Source organism: Vombatus ursinus, unplaced genomic scaffold (genome assembly GCF_900497805.2).
Source record: "Vombatus ursinus unplaced genomic scaffold, bare-nosed wombat genome assembly UNPS02004691.1, whole genome shotgun sequence".
In the NCBI taxonomy this organism is placed as follows: Eukaryota; Metazoa; Chordata; class Mammalia; order Diprotodontia; family Vombatidae; genus Vombatus; species Vombatus ursinus.
Genome location: NW_020944469.1, coordinates 2,094,198 through 2,114,724, shown reverse-complemented (window position 1 = coordinate 2,114,724; position 20,527 = coordinate 2,094,198).

The following is a 20,527-nucleotide window of genomic DNA, read 5'->3' as shown; positions in this document are numbered from 1 at the left end:
CACAAAGTTTCAAGGTTAAAGGCCCTTTGGGCTCAACCCTGGCTCCTCAGGGCTTCCCTGCTGGGCTAGCTGCAACATCTGGCCTGAAATCCTGCCTCTGAAGTTGTCATGGCTCAAATGAGGGTCTGATGCATAGGAATTGAAAAGGGCAAATGAAATAGACCAAAATCCCAAGCCTGATTCACAGGGCCTAAAAGGGACAGGGGAGGAGATAGGCCCTCCCTAACACCTACATCAGTTCATGGTACCCCACGCTATAGGGGTGAACAGGACCTTCCCCACCCCCAACGCTACCAGAAAAAAAGACTGTCTCAGTTTGCTAGGTTTTAAGTCAGCCTTTACCAACTACACAGCCAATGGAAAAGGGTACTCTCACCCACATGGTAGGGGAACAAAGAATGTGTTCTTCCAGAAGCAGATTCCTGGTGTCTGCTATATAGGTGCTCTATATTAAGTGACTTATAAATTGAAATCTTTGTTTTTTGTTGATATTGAGTTCACAATAAAAAATTTCTTTTAAGAATTAATATAAAGTAACTTGGAGGAGGTTAGAGATCTGGAAAGGTCTCCTGTAGAAGGTGGCACCTGAGATGGGCTTTGAAGGAAACTAGGAATTCCAAGAGGCAGAGGTGAGAAAAGAGATAGAATGCTGGGTAGGCCAGTTTGGCTCAAACAGAGAGCAAATAAGAAGAAATCATGTGAAATCTTTTTGGAATAAGAAGTGAGTCAGATTGTAAAGGGTCACACATACCTGATAAAATTTGTATTTGATCTTAGAAGCAATGGAAAATCAGTGAAGCAGAGGCAGCTAGGTGGCGCAGTGAATAGAGCTTTGGCCTTGCAGTCAGGAGGACCTGAGTTCAAATCCAGCCTCAAACACTTGCTACTTACTAGCTGTGTGACCCTGGGCCAGTCACTTAACCCTGATTGTCTCAGCAAAAAGCAAAAAAAAAAAAAAATCACTGAAGCTCCTTGAGCAAGGGATTGGCATGGTGAAACCTGTGCTTAAGAAATGCAAATTTTGTAGCTCTGTGGAGGATGGATTGGAAAGGAGGAGAGATTGTAGGCCAGGAGCCCACGGAGGAAGCTGTTGTTCAGGAAAGAAGTGATGAGGGCCTGAATCAGGGGGGTAGCCGTGTGAATAGAAAGAAGGGAATGGATACAAAAGATGCTATGGAGAGAGAATCAGCTCAACTTAGCAACTGAACAGATAGGAGGGCTGAAGTTGCCACTGAGGTTATAAACCTGGGTGACCTGAAAGAATGGTATTGCTTTGTGTCCAATAATAATAATAATAGTTAGCATTTATATAGCCCTTTAATATTTGCAAATTGCTTTACATGGGTTAGCTCCTTAAAGGGTTTACATGTGCTACATTACATGCATTACATGACAGTAATTCTTCTTTACATGAATCACATTAACACATGTTTTTACATGTGTTAATTTAATCCTCACAACAACCCTGTGAAGTAGGAACTATTATTATCTTCATTTTAAGGATGAAGAAAGCGAGTCTGAGGAAGGTGAAGTGACTTGCCCAGGGTCGCACAGCTAGGAAGTATGTGGGTCCAGATTTGAACTCAGGTCTTCCTGATCCCAAATCCAACACTCTATCTACTGTGTTATCATCTGTGCTTCTATTCAAGATGCTGTTAAAACTGTTAAGCAGCACAGAGCCTGGTACAGATTCCTGGGGAACTCCGAGTTGATAACAAAACATTAAGGACCACTCTTCAGGTCTGGCCGTTCAGCCAGTTCCAGTCTACCTAAGTGGACTGTATCTTATCCTCTAGATGAGGGGTGGGAAGCCTGTGGCCTCAAGGCCACATGTGACCCTCTGATGGAATCCAAACTTTATAGAACAAATCCCCTTAATAAAAGGATTTGCTCTTTAAAACTTGGACTCAGTCAAAAGGCTGTACCCAAGGACCTAGAAGGCCACATGTGGCCTCGGGGTCACAGGTTCCCCACCCCTGCTCTAGATTAACATGAGGGACTCTTCAAATACTACCCTAACATCTAATTAATTTATATAGCCCAGGTTGTGTGGATTAATAAGTCTTGGGAGATTCTCTATCATGTCCTGAATACACGTACCAGGAAGCTATCAGAGTCCTCTGCTCTTAATAATTACCTGTTAATAAGTCAGATCAACAAATAGCTCTTCTAGCATCCCTCGGAAGGGAAGCATCAACCACTACCACCACTCATCTTTCTTCCTCTGACCCTCGTTGGATGGTTTCTCTCTTGATGACACCTGCGGATGCACACCATCATCCCTTAGAACATGTCTTATCTAAACTTTATATCTCCCTTAGCACCTGGAACAGCCTCTGCATGTAATAGGTATTTCAATCAATCAGTCAGTAAACATTTAGCAAGAGCCACCTATGTGCCAGGCACTGTGCTAAGCATTGGAGATACAAAAAAAAGGCAAAAGACAGCCCTTGCCTTCAAGGAGCTTACAATCTAGTGGGAGAGACAACATGCAAATAAATATATACCAATGAACTGGAGATAATCTTAGAAGGAAAGCACTAGCAAGCTTTATATAGGACAAATAGGGAATAATTAAAAGAGGGAAAGCACTAGAATTAAGAGGGGTTGGGGAAGGCTTCTCGAAGAAGGCTAACTGCAGAAGGTTGGATTTTAGTTGGGATTTAAAGGAAGCCAGGGAGGCCAGTAGTAGGAGCAGAGGATGGAAAGCATTTCAGGCATTGGGGGGGGGGGGGGTAGAATGGGAGAAACTAAGAGATGGAGTGTTTTATCGATGGCACAGCCAGGAGTGTTGTTGAACAAATCGATACATGGATGAATAGATAAATAAAATGACCAAAAGTTATTTAGGTTAGTTCTTCCAAACGTTAGTAGTTCTTAGGAAGATTGAGTCTTTCCAATTGCGATGAAAGAAATATTTTCTGGGGGAACCTCTTCAAGAATCAATTGAGGCTACAGAACCATTTCTCTTTCATCTGCCCAGGAGCTTTCAATATCCCCTAGAGGTACAGAAAAGAACTTGACTTCCTCTGAAAAGAAAACACAGGCAATTCCATTAAGTAAGGCCAGAAGAACTTCCCAGGGGAAAATGAGATACTATTTTTTGCTTTTTTCTGGAAATTTGTCAGTCAAATAACAGATTTAAAGCTTGCATAAGGTAATTTTGGTACAAATAAAAGAAAACATTGTGTTGTTTTCTGATACTGTTACCCAGTTCTACATATCTGTAGGATAAGGACAAATAAACATTAATGCTGCTAAGCATGAGGTCCTGTCAGGCCCAACACAGCAATATTTAAAGATGTTCAATTTAGGTTCAAGAAGGTTTTAGCTCTTTGAGGAGGAGTGTGGTATTGTAGATAGAGTGCTGAGCAGGGAACCGTGGGTTGGAATGTCACCTCTAACATTTACTAGTTATCGCCTTGGGCAAATCTAGGAAGTCATAGAAGGATTTCTGTTTGCTGACAAACTGAGACTTCCCTTTGTAGATCCTTCTACTATTTGGCAAATTCTTTGTAAGTTAGGGAACCATGCCTGCCATATGTATTGCCTCTCTAGAAGCCAGAGTATCTGATGAACAGAAGCTGCCCATTCTCTGGCCATGCTAGAAAGAAGAGTTCATCATGCCATTTTATGTGGAGTGAAGGGATTGGCAAATTATAGAAAATCCAAACCCCCAATATGTGATATAGCCAGGAGAGAAAAATCAGGCAATATCACAGGATAATGGGAAGACCACTGGACTAGGATTCCAGAGACACAAGTCCTGTTCCTGGCTCTGCCACAAACAAAATCACTCTCTCTGAGCCTCACCTTCCACATAAGTAAAACAGGAATGATACTTGCACTATCTACCCCACAGAGCTGTTTAAGGAAAGTGCTTTGGAAAACTTCGAGCCTCGTAGAACTATTAGCTATCATTATTATTTCCTGTAAGCTAAACTGGTGGTTTAGGCAGATTATTATCCCAGATACTTACCACTTACCAATTAGGAACTTTGACTGGCTTGAACAATAATAATAACTCACATTTCCACAGCAGCTAGGTGGTATAGTGCCTAGAGCACAGGACTAGGAGGGAGGAAGACCTGAGTTCAAACCCTGCCTCAGACAAGTCACAAGCTCTCTGTGTCGATTTCCTCATCTGTAAAATGAAGGAAATGATAGTTGCCTATCTCCCAGGGTTCTTGTGAGGATCAAATGAAATGATATATGTAAAGAGCTTTCAAACCTTAAAATGCTATAGAAATGTTAGCTATTATTATTATTTAAGGTTTATAAAGTGTTTTCCTCATAATAGCCCATACAGTAGGTAGTACAAGTATTATTATCCTCATTTTTTATATGAGGAAACCCAAGCTCAGAATGGTTTAGTGATTCGTCCAGGGGCTCACAGCTAGTTAGTGTCTAAGGCCAGATTCAGACCCGAATCTTTTTTATTCCAAATCCAGCCTGCTCTGCCAAGCTACTTCTTCCCCTGAGGTCAGGGACCATCATTTTTTAATCTTTCCATCCCCAGCACTTAGCATCATAGTGGTTAATAAATGTTTGTTGAATGAAGGCTGAAACGCGCAACAGTGCCCAATACCCTAGTTTCCTCATCTTCAAAACAAAGGGATTAGACTAGATCCGAGATGCCAGACATGCAGTCTACCGGCTGCATTCGAACCACAATACTCAAGTGTATCCTGAATCAGATTAAAATGTAATTGGGAGCTATTTAACAAAATAAATAAAAATAAAATAAAACAGATAATGTTAATATGTGGTTTTCCAAGTCCACATGTAGCCTCTGAGGCTTAATCTGTAGATTTAGTAGTTTTTTTTAATTTGACACCACTGGACAAGATGCTTTGTTCTCATTGTACTCATTAGGTCTGGAAAGGCCCATGGAAGGGACATTGCCTCCCTTCTAAGGTCTCTATGTTCTAGGATCTAAGGTCCCTTCTAGTCCTGATTTTTTGTCACAGTAGCTGGAGGAGGCAGTGAGATCAAGTCATGGTTTGCCTTTGTTTACTTGCTTGTTTTCAACATAGAGGTGACCTGTGTATGTTTGAAAGGTGAGAGGAATGAGCCATTCAAGAGGGAGAGATTAAGCATGGTGGTGAGGGAAGAGAGAAGGGAGAAGTCTGGTAAGGTCTCACTGGAAGACTGCCATCTTAGAGAGAGGTTAACCTCAGGCTAGATGGAAGGCTAAGATGAAGATACATTGAGGCTGATGGTGAGATTGGTGGAGAAAGAGGCTAATTCTGAGGGCACTGACTTCAGTTAAGTAGAAGGCTGAGAATGAGAGTGAAGTGAGATTGGGGGGTACACTTTGGAATAGATGTCTCAGAGTGGCATAGTGAGTAGAGTATTGGGCCTGGAGTCAGCAAGGCCTGAGTTCAAATCCAGACTCAGAAACTTACTAGCTGTATGAGCCTGGGCAAGTCATTTAAGAGCTGTTTGCCTCAGTTTCCTCAAACTTAAAATGAGGATAATAATAGGTCCTACCTCACAGGTTGTTGTGAAGATCAAATAAGATAATAATTGTAAAGCTCTTAGCACAGTACCTGGCACATAGTAAATGTTATATAAACATTATCTAGGATAACCACAGAAAATCAGAAAAGGGTGAATTGGGGCACTGCTCAGGGACATAGTGCTTTTAACTCCAGTCAGATATGTAAGCTTTTTGATGGAACATGTACAATAAACCATTAAGAGTAGGAAACCCCACATTTCTTCCACATGGGAGTCACAAGATTGTCTTGGGGAAAACAGAAAAACCGAGCTTCCCCTAAAAAGAAAATGCATAATGTTTCTAATTCACTTAGGCAGAAGTCATTTCCAGTGGAAAATATGCTGTTTTCATTTCTGTGGAAGAAGTAATTGGTCAAAAAGTTGAAGGGTGCCAAAAAGTAGGTGGATGATACATAGTAGAAACCATGTGCTGGCGTAGCACTTGGATGCAGCTTCATCCCAAAGGTCATAGTGGTCAGAGGTTTGCCCTTGGAGTCAGGAAGACCTAACTTCAATCCTGCTTCTAACTCATCCTAGCTATGTGACCACAGACAAATATCTTCCCTTCTCAATGCCCCAGGCTGTGGGCTGCCTTGAAAGGTGCTAGGTTTCCTCTCGGCAGAGGTTTTCACCCAGAAGCTTGATGACTACTGGTTGGAAATGTTCTAGTGGAAATTCCTTTCAGGCATCAGTTGCACTAGATGGCCTCCAAGGTCCCTTCCAACTCTGAATTTCTCTGTGTCTATGTGACTCTATTATTATAGAAGATAATGAGTGACTCCTCAGGGTCACTTCAATCAATGGAGATATCCAGTAGCTTTAACGAATGTAGACAGAAGCAACCGCCATTTAGATCTGTGAGAAGACAGGAAATTCCAATAAGACGAGAATGGAAAGACTAGGCCCAGGAAAGCAAATGGGACAAAAGAAAATGGAGGTCAGTCCAAAGTGCTAGTGATATATGATGATGATACACACAAGGCTGAGTCTGGGAAGGATAGAAAAGAGCCAAGGAAAGGGCTCAGAATTTCCAACTCGTAGAAAGGTAATTTTGCATGTACTTAGATGGACAATCAAGTCCACCCTAAAAATAAGTTCTGTTCATGGGAACAAATGTGTCCCACGTGGACCCTGGCAAAGAACTTGGAATTGTCCTTTGGCCTACTTGGGGGCAATATTTCCCATAAGTGGTCACCTTCCCTGGCCACAAACCATCCCTTGAATAGCAGTGAACATCTCACAGATACCATGAAGTAGACTGTTTTCACACTACCATCAACCTGAGTTCATGCTAGGCCACGAATAAATTTAACAGAGTGACTAATATATTCTGAGAATAAGCCAGCCTCTCAAGTGCAAAAAGCATTCTGTGTGGACCTAGAAATCCAGCCAAGCAGACTTGGGTAACCCTTTTGTCTGGCTGAAAACTGCCACATTATCTTTAAGATCAGTGACTTCTCCTAAGGCGTGATTGCAGAGCATGGGTCATTCTGGCTTCATTGGAATGAAATACCATGAATGAGAAAAATAAGAAGCCTGCTTCTCTGCTGCTGGGAACTAAGGAGATAAGGCAATAAAGTCTGAAAAGGAAGCCCTATGTGGGTTTACTTGGAGATTGGGAAGTAAAAAATTTAAAGTCAAGCATATATTGAGTAACTAAGATGGGCCCAGAACTATGATAGGCATGGCTCCCCTAGTAGGGGTGTTCCCTGAAGAGATTCCCCCACACTAACAGGGAAGCTTATACTGAGATTGGAGAACTGGGCTGAGTAATAAAAAATAATGCACCTCTTACCTCAACTCATCTCCACAGCTGGATGTCTCCACTCACTAGTCCCTAATTTAAAGGATTACCCCAATTTTTGCCACCCAACCCCACTTTAGCCTTCTCCTACAATGCTACAATGCACTAGCGATTGGGTGACTTGACAGGTTTTCCACTGGGCATCATACTAGCTCAAAAAAGTTAGATGTTTCTAGCCACCAGAAGACAGACCACCAGGTTTGCTTGGGCCGCAGTAATCCATGAAACTACCCACTTATATGTGGAGAGGCTGTGATCTCTCATGGTCCAGGAAGCAATCACAATGATGAAGTCATTCAATAAAAAGTTGCTAAGGTTTGTTCATTCTCACTCCACAACACATTTCACATCCGGCTCCCTCTCTTAACTCACCCTGCCACTATGCTAGTTCAGGCCCTCATCATCTCTTGCCTAGAATATTAAATTGCCTCCTAATTGGTCTCTTTAATTCAAGTCTCTCCAATCCACGCTCCAGGCAGCTGCCAAATAATCTTTCTCAAGCAAAAGTCTGACCATGTCACTGCTTTGCCCAGCCCAGACATCTTCAGCGGCTCCCTATTGCTTCCATGATAAAATCATTTCAGGTCTTTAACAATCTGGCCCCAGACTACCTTTTCAGACTTATTTCACATTACTCTCCTTTACACATTCACTATTCCACCCAAACTGGCCTTCTTGCTCTTCTCCATTCTATCATCTCTTCCCATCTCTGTGCCTTGTCAGAAACCCTACTCCATGCCTGTGCATAGGCTGACTCCGATGCGTGGAATTTACTCTCTCCTCACTTTTTTTTCTCAGAATCCTTAGATTCCTTCAAGGCCCAACTCAAGTACCACTTCCAATTTGAAGCCTTCCCTGATCCCCCTAGTTTTCTGTGCATTCTCCCTCCCCAAATCAGTTTATATTTACTTACCTACACACGTTGTATCTTCCCAGTAGAATGCAAAATCATTGAGGTTAGAGACTGTTTTTTTTTTCTCTTTGTATCCCATCAGAGTGCCTAGCATACAGTAGACACTTAATTCTTAATTAATTAAGACACAATTCTTAATTCTATTACATTGAGTGGATGATGAGGAAATGGAAACAGAAAGTACGGATAAACATTTCTAAGAGTTAGGCAGTAAAAGGGAGGAGAGATATGATAACAGTTGCTGGAAGGGATGGCAGGGTCAAGTCAAGGGTATAACAGACTCCGGACTATTTGCAAGCAATGAAGAAGAATTTAGTAGAAATGAGCAGATGAAAAAATGCAGATGAGAGACTGAAGCAAGGAAAGAGACAGCAGAGGACAACATAGAGGGATTTTGAGGTGTGGTGTAGGACCAGTGCTGAGGGTGTTCACAAAGAATTTCCTTAATCAGTTTTCTTAGGAAGGTAGGATTCAAGGGTACTTGCTGAGAAAAAGGGGCAAGATGAAATCAAGGGCTTAAGGACCATAGGATCAGAGAGTTCAAGTTGGAAAGTTCCTTAGAGGTTACCTAGTACAAACCCTTCAATGCACAGAGAATTAACACAGAGGCCCAAAGAGGGGGCATGACTTGTCCAAGGCACACAGGTGGCAACATTGAGATTTGAATCTAGGTCTTCTGATTCCAAATCTAGTACTTTTTCTAGTCACAGAATGTTAGAGCTGGAAGAAGCTTTAGGGGTTATCAAGTGCAATCAACTCATTTTACAGTTGAGAAAATGGAGGCCCAGATTGGGGAATGATTTACCCATGGTGCTACAGCAAATTAATGGTAGTGCTAAGCTTAGAACTCTCAGGCCAGAGTCCTTTCCACCATACCCCACTGCCACCTTATATGTTAATGCTTTCTCAGCTAGACCAAGTATTTTGCAGTCCATAAAAGGGTTAAGAATATAAGAGAAAATGAATTGCTTCATGAATTACACCACCTCAAGCTTTGATTATATCACATTTCGCTGTTGCTTATGTCTCCAGTCACATATACTTCTCTTGATAAGTAAACTTGATTAACAGGACTTGCTAAGTAGCTGAAAAGTGAAAGTTAATCCTACCATACTGACTACTTGCTTTTTGTATGAAAAATATTATAAAATACACACACACACACACACACACACACACATGCACACACACACACACACACAAAACACAAAATGCATCACTGATTTACTAAGCCTGGATGTGAATTAGCTTGCCCATCTTAGCTTGTGTATTTGTGCATTTTGGCTTACCCAACCAATATACCAATATACTGGGTAAGAACCCACATCTTCAGATTGTAGCCTGGGTCAGAGAAAACAAAACTCAATGATTAGTTCACCAAGTGGCCCTGGTAATATGATCAGCTGTCCTGTCTCCAAGCAGAATTACTCCCTGGCTTTTGAATATACTTTGAGTTCTTCTACCTCTTCCTTCAAATAGGCTATTGCCTATGCCTGAAATATCCTTCTCATTCTTTATCTGTTGAATTCCTACACATCCTTTAAAGACCAATTCAAATTCTACCTCCCCCAGGAATCTTTCCCTGGTCTAATTCTCTTTTTCCTCTTCCCCTCTCATTCCCACCTTTAAGATACTTTTGTCTGATCACTCTTCATAAAATTAGCCCTTAACTTTTCATTCATTTTCCTTCAGTGATCCTCAGACAAAACAGAATATGTTTTCCTGGGATACTTTTCATTATATCATTTTAAAGATTTTAGTTCTGGAATTTGTCAACCATATTTCTGAGTGAATTAAACTTGGAGTTCCTCTCTGCATGTATCCTATAGATTCTATGCATCTGAACTTTGCACTTTTTTTCCAATAATTCTACACAATTTTCTTGTATGATTTCCTTAAATGCGTTACTTAGGGTTTTTGTTTCATCATGATTTGGAGGGAGGCATCTGGCCAAGCTTTGTGTTGGTTTAGTTTTTAGAGACTACAAGTCCAAATTTTACTTTCTTTTGAGAAATATATACATAATTATATAAATTATATATATAAATATATATAAATACAATATTTGTTAATTCCAGAGAGAGTGTAAATAATGGTGAAAGAGACATCTTCAGAATCAAGAATACCTAGGTTCAAATTCCATCTCTGACACATGCCATCTTTGTGCCCCTAAGGAAGTCATTCAACCTCTGAGTGCCCTCTAGCAACTCTCTAGGACTATAAATTGCAAAGTAAGTGCCATCTACATTGGTAGAGGGAATTTCCTCTACCAATAAAATCACATGTTTGATTTTTAAAAAGCATTGATTTATCTCTGAATTTTTCAGTTCTTTCTTTGCTGTTATCTTTTTCAGCATCCGCTGCTTTATTAAGATGTCCTACAATCTGTTCTAAACCATCAATTCTTGTTTGTCTTTTCAAATTCTTCTTTAGAAGTCTAATTTCCTGCTTTATCTCTTCTTTTAATTTTTTTTTTTTAGTTTCTCAACCACAATGGAGCTTCTTGTGGCAGTTCTGATGTCATTTTGGGTGGGAAGGGGAGACAAGTTGTATTGAAATCTCCCAATAGGCTCCCTTCACACTACCCTTGAGACTTTGCTCTGCTCTTATTTAGTGTATTTTCTAACTACTCATGTTGATGTCTTATCTCTTTATTAGACCATGAAGTAGTACTGGGTTCCAATTCCAACTGTGCTACTTAATCTCTCTGAGCCTTAGCTCCTTATATGTAAAATGAGAGGTTTGGACTAGATGACCTTTAAAATCCTTCTTAGCTCTAAATATATGATCCTGGGAAGTTCCTCCAGAGCAGGGACTATGTCTTAGCTAAACTTTGTATAGGGAGTACAGTGATTTTGGTTGCTGGTGAATAGGGCAAAGGCCACCAACTCCATCTGGAACTTTTTCTATCTTGGTCCAAAGCTGATTTACATGGCAATCAAGAGCATCATGGGGACTGGAAAAGAATCTCCTCACTCCAGATCTACCCAGCTCCTTTGCAGTTTTGCTAAGTGGTACTCCTGAGATGATGTGAAGAGGACTTCATCTTATAACCCAGAGATATTATAGGAATTAAACAAATTTCAGATCATAACTCAGAAAAGGGTTTAGATGGAGGAACATTAAGTAGTATCCAGAAAAAAAGAGTTCATCTAGTCCAACTATCTCATTTTTTCAGATGAGGAAACTGAGGCCTGGAGAAGGAAAGTAACTTCCTTCAAGTCATGCCTTGTTAGTGGCAGGGCTAGAGCCCAAGGCTTCTGACATGACCATTGCTGAGCACAGTGTTCTACATATAATGGGTGCTTAATAAATGATTATTGAATGAATTTTATCACAACTGACCTTGTGCTAATGTCTCTGCCATTAGAGTAATGTTATAGCAAGTTTTAAGTGACTGATGAAGACTGACTATAAGTATACCTCAAGCTTGGAGAAGGGACACTTGGCCAGTTGTCACTACTATGATTTTTATTTACTTTGATTAGTATGGCAATACTAACAAAAAAAGTATTAGCAATATTTTGATTAGTATGCAAAATGCTGGAGTAGCTGATAAGCAACACATATCAAAGCACTCAATATTATGAATGTGGTTGCTTTTTGAAAGTATAGTGACCAATAGGCAGAGATGAGAAGGGTGTGAGGGGGACGGGGGGGCAGCCTAGACAAATGCATAGAGGTGAAAGAGAGAAGAATGAGATCAGGGAACAATTAGCAGTCCAGTAGTAGTTTAATTTTGCATACAAAATTAAGGTTACTGCCCTGAAACATTTTTTTTAAATCAGTATAGCATCCATCCTTACTCTTTGTACCACCCCCACCTCCTCCTTGCCATGACTAATGGGGCTGGAATGCACTTGGGGCTAGCAAACCAAAAAAGAACAGAAGACAAGACTAAATGAGCAAAGCTTCTGAGGAAGCAGGCTTGTTCTGTTCCCCCCACACACACCTCCAGCTGTTAAGTGATGATACAGGAAGAGCTGAAGAACCCGGGGCAGAAGTGGCCTAACTGATAGCCATGGCAGGGGCTGTTCAAGGATGAGACAGAAGAATGGCAGCACAGGAAGCACCTCTTGTCAGTACTTGGCACTCACTCCCCTGCTCCACTACCAATTAGCAAGCAGAGAGGAGGGATAGGACAACTAGACAGGCTGGCCAATAATCCAGGTAGGCCAGGAAGCAGTCAGAGGGCAGGGTCTGGACAGGACAGAGTAGCCAGGTGGCCAGGTGGTACAAGGGACAGAGAAGTGAACTTAGGGTCTGGAAGACCTGAGTTCAAATCCTGCCTCAGATACTTACAATCTGTGTGACACTGAGTAAGTCATTTAACCACTCAGCCTCAGTTTCTTCATCTGAAAAATGGAGATAATAATAGCATTAACTTCCCAGGGGCATTGTAAGGATTCAATGAAATAGTATCTGTAAAGTGCTTTGCAAATATTACACTATATTTTGTTGTCGTTCAATCATGTCTGACTCTTCATGACCCCATGAACCATACATAGCACACCAGGCTCTTCTAGCCTCCACTATCTCCCAAAGTCTGTCTAAGCTCATGTTTGTTGCTTCTATGACACTCTCTATCCATCTCATCCTCTGCCATCCCCTTTTTATTTTGCCTTCAATATTTCCCAACATCAGGGTCTTTTCCAATGAATCCTGACTTCTCATTATGTAGCAAAATATTTAAGCTTCAGTTTCTGTATTTAGCCTTCCAGTGAGTAGTCTGAGTTAATTTCTTTAAATATTTACTGAATTGATCTCCTTGCTGTCCAAGGGACTCTCAAAAGTCTTCTCCAGTGCCACAGTTCGAAAGCACCGATTCTGCAGAGATCAGTTTTCTTGACAGTCCAACTCTCACAGCCATATATTGCTACTAGAAAAAGCATGGCTTTGACTATACAGACTTTTGTTGGCAAAGTGATGTTTGCTTTTTAGTGTGCTGTCCGGATTTGCCATAACTTTCTTTCCAAGGAGCTCTGTGTCCTTTAATTTCATAGTTATAGTCACCGTCTGCAGCAACCTTTGAGCCAAAGAATATAAAATCTGACACTGCTTCCATTTCTTCTCCTTCTATTTGCTGGTAAGTGATGGAACCAGTTGCCAAGATCTTAGGTTTGAGTTTTTTTTAATGTTAAGCTTCAAGTCATGTTGGTTATTATTATTATTATTATTATTATTATTACTATTATTATTATTGTTATTATTGTACTTGAATTATGTTCCTGAAACTCCTGGGTTTGAGGCAGACCTATAGAGTGGTATGGGGCTCCCAGGGTCATAGAGAAGCCATGAGCACCTAGCCCACATGGTGGTTCAATGTAGTTGTTTTAATAGATTTGGTCTTATTTCCTTTTGCTTGTGTTAAAAGTAAAGAACTGTATAAAGTTCAGCTATGTTTATGTGTTTAACTCCATTGTGCCATACTAGTATAATTGCATTAATTGCGACATCAAAAAGAAAAGAGGTTGTGAAGCCTTCTTGATAAGTAGGGCCTGAGCCAAGAGCCTAATTGGATATATTCACAAAGATCACACCCCAGACTGATGAGATGAATGCTCCTACCCACAAAAGGAACTGAGCTAGGGGATTGAGGTAGCCAGTTCTCTGAAAACCATAGAGGGCTTGATATTTCCCATAAGTGCCCTCTGGTGCTGGGCGAAAAGCATAACTACCTAGGTGAACATGGGATTGCCAATGCCTGTTCCTTATTATTGAACAGGATCAGGCAATAGACCTTCTGGGCTCCTGGGAATTAAATCAGATCCTTAGCTTCAAGAACCTAGAGAGTCACTTCTATGCCCATGATACCAGAGTAGGACTTGTTGGGAATCTTTGAATTAGTATTGCTTGTTGAAAAAGATTATTGGAAAGACTTACATGAACTGATGCAAAGAAAAGAGAGCAGAACCAGGAGAACATTGTACACTGTAACAACAATATTGTACAATGATCAACTGTGAATGATTTAGCTTTTCTCAGCAACACAATGATCCAAGACAATTCCAAAGGATTCGTGATGAAAAATGCTACCCACCTCCAGAGAAAGAACTAATGGAGTCTGAATGCAGATAGAAGCCTACTTTTTTTAAAACTTTATTTCCCTTGTATTTTTTTGGTCTGTGTTTTCTTTCACAATATGACTAATATGGAAATAATGTTTTGCATAACTGCACTTGTATAATCTATAACAAATTGCTGGAATGAAGGAGGAGAAGAGTGAAGGAGAGAACTCAAAATGTTTTTTAAAAAGTTTTTAAATGTTTTTACATGCAATTAGAAAAAATAAAATATTTTTTAAAATTAAATTTAAAACAAATAATTTAAAATAAAATTTAAAATTCTTAATTCTATACAATAGACCATAAGTACTATATAATATGTAAATACAATCAGCAAATCAAGCCCTGATTTGTACCTTTGGTAATTTCTGGAATATAAATGTTCACACTGAATATTTAATAATCAGCTCTCCTGAGCTAGTTTGCTTGTATTTGGACCCTTCCACTTCACCCTGTTTGCCTCAGTTTCCTCATCTGTAAAATGAGCTGGAGAAGGAAATGGCAAACCACTCTGGTATCTTTGCCAAGAAAACCCCCAATGGGGTCACGAAGAGTCAGACATGACTGAACAACAACTCCACTGACAAGGCCATTACCCTGCTTCACTTCTTTTCATCTGGACTATTGTAATAGCTTTCTAACTGGTCTTTCAGACTCTAGTCTCTCCTCTCTACAATCCAGCTCCCACACAAATGCCAACATAATCTTCCTAAGGCAACATGTCATACCCCTGCTCAAAACAAAGCAAAACAAATTAAAAATTTCAGTGGCTCTCCACTGCTTCTAGTATAAAATACAAACTTCTTCTTCTTCTTTTTTTTTTTTTGCTTTTTGGTGAGGCCATTGGGGTTAAGTGACTTGCCCAGGGTCGCACAGCTAGTAAGTGTCATGTGTCTGAAGCTGGATTTGAACTCAGGTCCTCCTGACTCCAAGGCCAGAGCTCTATCCACTGCACCACCTAGCTGCCCCCAAAATACAAACTTATTAGCCTCACCTTTTAGGTCCTCCACAACTCAATTTTCACCTGCCCTACCTTCCAGCCAAATTAGACTATGAGCCGTTCCTCAGACTCTAGATTTTCATCTCTCATCTCGGTGCATTTGCACAAGCCATTTGTAGGTTTTCAATTGACTCCCTTTTCATCTCTATCCCTCCTTCCCTTTTAGACTTAGCTTAGGTGCCACCTTCTTCATGAAACTTTCCCTCATCACACTCTCCTTCAGTTGCTAGTCTTCTCTCAGTCCTCAAATTACTGTGTATTTACTTATCTCTGTACTTGTTATAGACCAGCAGCACCCCCAAAATGTAAGCCCCTTGAGAGCAGGGACTGACATCCTTTGCCTTCATGTCCCCATTGCCTAACACAGTGCCTTGCACAAACTAGGCTCTTAATTAACATTTGTTAAATTGAATAGTTGAATTACCATTTGGTCATCGTAGCAATCTGGGGCCATTCAGTGTATATGGCTTGAATGAGGCAAACACTGTGCTCACACAATGTCTAGCATCCAAATGAAATGCAAAACCCTTAGTCCTTACTAGTTAGACATCTATCTGGTCGTGTGGAAACACCTTGATGCTTGAGGGTTACGAGGACATAGACAGAGCTCTAGAACTTGCAAAAAAATATTTAAGTTAGTTCTGATGGCTTTAATTTTCCTCTAGAGTGTGAGGCACAGTTACTACAAATCTGTCTGTCAGAAGGTATGCAGACTTTCTCTATCTCATTTCTTATCTAGAAGGGAATTGGTAGATAACAAGTTTGGAAGCCTCAAAGAGGCTATTGGTGAGGTGAGGGATCGGCTCCCAGTCTAGTTTGTCTCACATTGCTTGGCTTCTCAGAAGTTTCATGATACAGTCTAGAGTGCTCACTTTGTGGGGCTCTGCATGACCATTGGCAAGCCATTCAACCTCTTTGGTTTCTCATTCTTAGCTCCTCATCTGGAAAACGAGGGAATTAGATTAGATGATTTTGGAGGACCTTTCCATCTCTGTCTCAATGATTCTAGAATCCAATGACCTGAGTTCAATTCTATACTCCTTAATATGGCCTGAGGGCATCATTGTATTACAGTTCCATACAATCACTTATATTTGTAATGATAAGACTAATTCAACCATAGGAGGTAAAAATTCATTTAATATACTTTGTCTTCTAAGGCAAGGAAGTATGTCATGCATTTTAGAAAGATTTTCATCAAAAACAGTTGAAGTTCTCCTAAAATTTTATACTTAAAAGAGTAAGTTTAAGTTATCCCCAACAAAACCAGATAAATGAGATAATAGTAGATATCAGAAGTACTTGATTTGCCCCATTTAGGTAATAATCATAAATCAACAGTGGTATCAAATATGGAATATTTTTCTAACATGCTCAAGGAGTCTGGAGCTATATCTTAACTTTCAAAGACTCAAAACTGTCTTGGGAGCAGCACAGTTGGCCAGTTGGCCATGATGATAATCAATGATTGTTCCAAGGTTCCAGGAAAGAATCCTAGCATGCTAAGCCTGGTTCTTGTATCATAAGATCAAAGGATTTTGGAGTGGCATGCCCAATTCAAGACCCACATTTTACATGGAAGGCAACCAAGGCCCATGGAGGTTATTCTTTTTCATGTCTTTTCTAAGTTCATGATTTTTAAAAATATTTATCAAGTAATATTTCATGGATCTGTGATATCTTCTGTGTGGCCAATGCCCTGCCCAACACAAATCACAGTGCCTCTGAAACTTATATTATCTTTGAGAGAAGCTGTGGCAAAAAAAAATCCATTCCTCTGCTGCCAACCTAGTGCTGAACCTCTTCAAATTTGGCTAGATTGGCACTGCAGACAAGAACCCATCACTGGTTCTGCCCTCAAAGCCTCTTCCATCTGGGTAGGACCTGCTGGGGCTTGAGCTTTGCTGGCAGAGCCTTTGAAAATACAGGCTTATCGACACACCTCATGGGAGAGGTTGATTATATTTTTAAATATATGCTGATTTCTTTAAGATTTATTATGCATTTCAAAATCTTTTCAGTGACTTTGAAGTTTCTATTTTAGTGTTAGGGTGTTTGGACTGTTTTTCTATTCAAACCCACCCTATCTTTTGGTCTTTCTCAGGTAGAAATATGTCTTTTTTTCATTCTTGAGAAACTTAGTGTATTATCAATTCTAAAATAATATAGTTATATTATTTTCACAAGATCCTTTTCATCTGCCCCATCTAATAAAGTTGCCCTTCCATGTTCACAGCTTACACATCTAGGAAGGACATAGTAGAGGCTGAACAATCACTTGTTGGGGACGTTGTTGAGATTATTTCTGCTCAGGTACACATTAGACGAATTGGTCTTGGAGGTCCCTTCCAGCCTGGGGATTCTGGCCACGGGCCAGGTCTCCGGGGAGGGAGGAGGGCTTCCAGTTTTAGTAACTTATGTCATGGTTAGGTCTAGGGACCAGGGGTTCAAAAATTCATTGGGATGACAAATCACCCCCTCACTTTAATGAGAATACAAGGTAAATTCAGGTGGAAATGATCAATCATCGGATTCCAACATCTGAAGGGTTGTTACACAGAAGAGAGATTAGCTTTGTTCTTCTTGGCCCTAGAAGACAGAAGCAGGAACAGTAGGTGGAAATTACAGAGAAGGAGATTTAGGCTTGAATTAAAGGGGAAATTCCTATGAATTAGATCTATTCAAAAGTGAAATGAGATGTCTTCAGAGGTAATAGATCTTGTCACTAGAGATCTTCAAGTGGAAGTCAGATGGCCACTTTTGGGGGTGTTGTAGAGGGGATTCTTGTTCAGATACCAGCTGGCTTATATACCCTTTTAGATCTCTTCCCCAACTCTGTCATTCTGTGAGCACTTACACGGTCTTCTTCTGCTGGGGACTCAGGAATACTAGAACCAGCTCAAACTGGCTCACAAGAGCTGATTGTTAAACTTTCATTGTGAGCATTTACACCTTGGAAATTGGCAAACTTGATTGACTATTTTCCTGATTGTCCCAGAGGTTCCCAAACTTATTTTGCCTACTACCCCCTTTCCAAAAGAAAAAAATTACTCAGCACCGCCCCCCTGGAAATCTACTTTCTTTAATCCTTCAATGTTTTTTTTTTTGAAATTTGCATTACCTAAGACTACTATCACCCTCCTTGGATCATTCCAGCACCCCCCAGGGGATGGTATCTCCCACTTTGGGAACCTATGGTAGACTTAAGAAAGTGATGGATAAAATGTTAATAATATAGATTCAACCTAACAATGTGTCCTGCATACATATTCCCCTAGAGAATCAGTTAAACATTTGTCAGCACACCACTGGGGACTCCATCTTGCTTTTGGGAGGGTGACAATGGTAACCAAGCAGGTGAGGTTGTGTAAGTCGACCCAAGGCTTGAATGAGACAAACACTGTGCTCACACAATGTCTAGCATCCAAATGAAATGCGAAACCCTTAGTCCTTACTAGTTAGACATCTGGCCATGTGGAAATACCTTGATGCTTGAGGGTTACAAGGATATAGACAGAGCTCTAGAACTTGCAAAAAAACATTTAAGTTAGTTCTGATGGCTTTAATTTTCCTCTAGAGTGTGAGGCACAGTTACTACAAATCTGTCAGAAGGTATGCAGACTTTCTCCACCTCATTTCTTATCTAGAAGGGAATTGGTAGATAACAAGTTTTGGAAGCCTCAAAGAGGCTATTGGTGAGGTGAGGGATCAGCTCCCAGTCTAGTTTGTCTCACATTGCTTGGCTTCTCAGAAGTTTCATGATACAGTCTAGAGTGCTCACTTTGTGGGGCTCTGCATGACCATTGGCAAGCCATTCAACCTCTTTGGTTTCTCATTCTTAGCTCCTCATCTGGAAAACTAGGGAATTAGATTAGATGATTTTGGAGGACCTTTCCATATCTGACTCATTGATTCTAGAATCCTGTGACCTGAGTTTGAATCCTGTCTCTGCTATTCTACTTAGTATCTGCATGACCTTGGGTGAGTTACTGCCCTATTCTGGGCCTCAGTTTTTTCATCTGTAAAATGAAAGCGTTCGATCAAATGACCTCTAAAGTCCCATCAGCAGAAAGTGTTTTGCCCAAAAGTCACATGGATACCAAGTAGTAAAGCTGGAGGGAGTATACGGGCCTTCCCAGAACTCATGAAATTACATCTACATAGTCACCTATGCACAAGGCTTACTCTATGCATAAGAAAGCCAAAAATGCAGATAGATTGAAAACTGAAGTCATTGGACAGAAAAACAGCAGACCCAGAAAGTGAGAAAGGAGAGAGAGAGAGAGAGAGAGAGAGAGAGAGAGAGAGAGAGAGAGAGAGATTTTGATTGTGTTTCTAGATGGAGAGAGATTGGATGTGTGTCCTGGACAATGCTTAGTATCCTATAGTCTTTTAGTGAGTTGACACCCAGTAAGTAGGCAGTGCAGTGAAGTAGAAAGGGCACTGGACTTGGTCTCAGACCCAGAAGACCCAGGTTCAAATCTCAATTTGCTTCCTATCTATGTGACCTGGAGCAGATCAGTTGACCACTCTGGAACTTAGCTTCACAGAATCACTGAACCTCCTTGGCTGTCTAGTCTAACCCAATTGGAAGTCCAATTGAGTCCAATTCTCACTTGTAAAAACGCTTATACTAGTTACCTCACGAGGTTGTGAAAAAAGTACTTTGTAGACTTCAGAGCACTACAGAAAAAGGAGCTATTATAAGAACTATCCTCCTCCTCGGTTGACAAACAACCCATGATTCAGGTCTGGAAAGGAAGAACCTCTGCTTCTCTAGCAACCTTTTCTAGGGCTCTGTCTCATAAGTCATCCTCCTCTATTGAACAGGAAGAGCCTTCTGGCACTTCCCTTTTCCTTGGCTCTCCTCCCAGACCCTCTTGGCAGAAGCAGCTACGTTGGTAATCATTGTGCAAAATAGCGGGTGCAGAGGGAATTGTTCTCATGCTGGAGAGCAGCAATAAAAATTACCACTTAATCCCACTCCCCAACCTTTTCATCCATGGGGAATCATAGAAAGTTAGAGCTGAAAGAGACCAAAGAAATCACTCAGGCCAACCCTCTTACTTTAAAAAGGAGGAAACTGAGGCCCATCGAGGAGAGGGGATTTACCCAAGGTCCCACAGCTAATAAGAGGCAGAGCCAGAACTAGAGAACTCAAGCACTCTTGAAATGCAATCCAAGTACTCCTTCCTTTATACGGAGAAGCATTTCTAAGGCCACACCCCATCTCAGGAAGATGA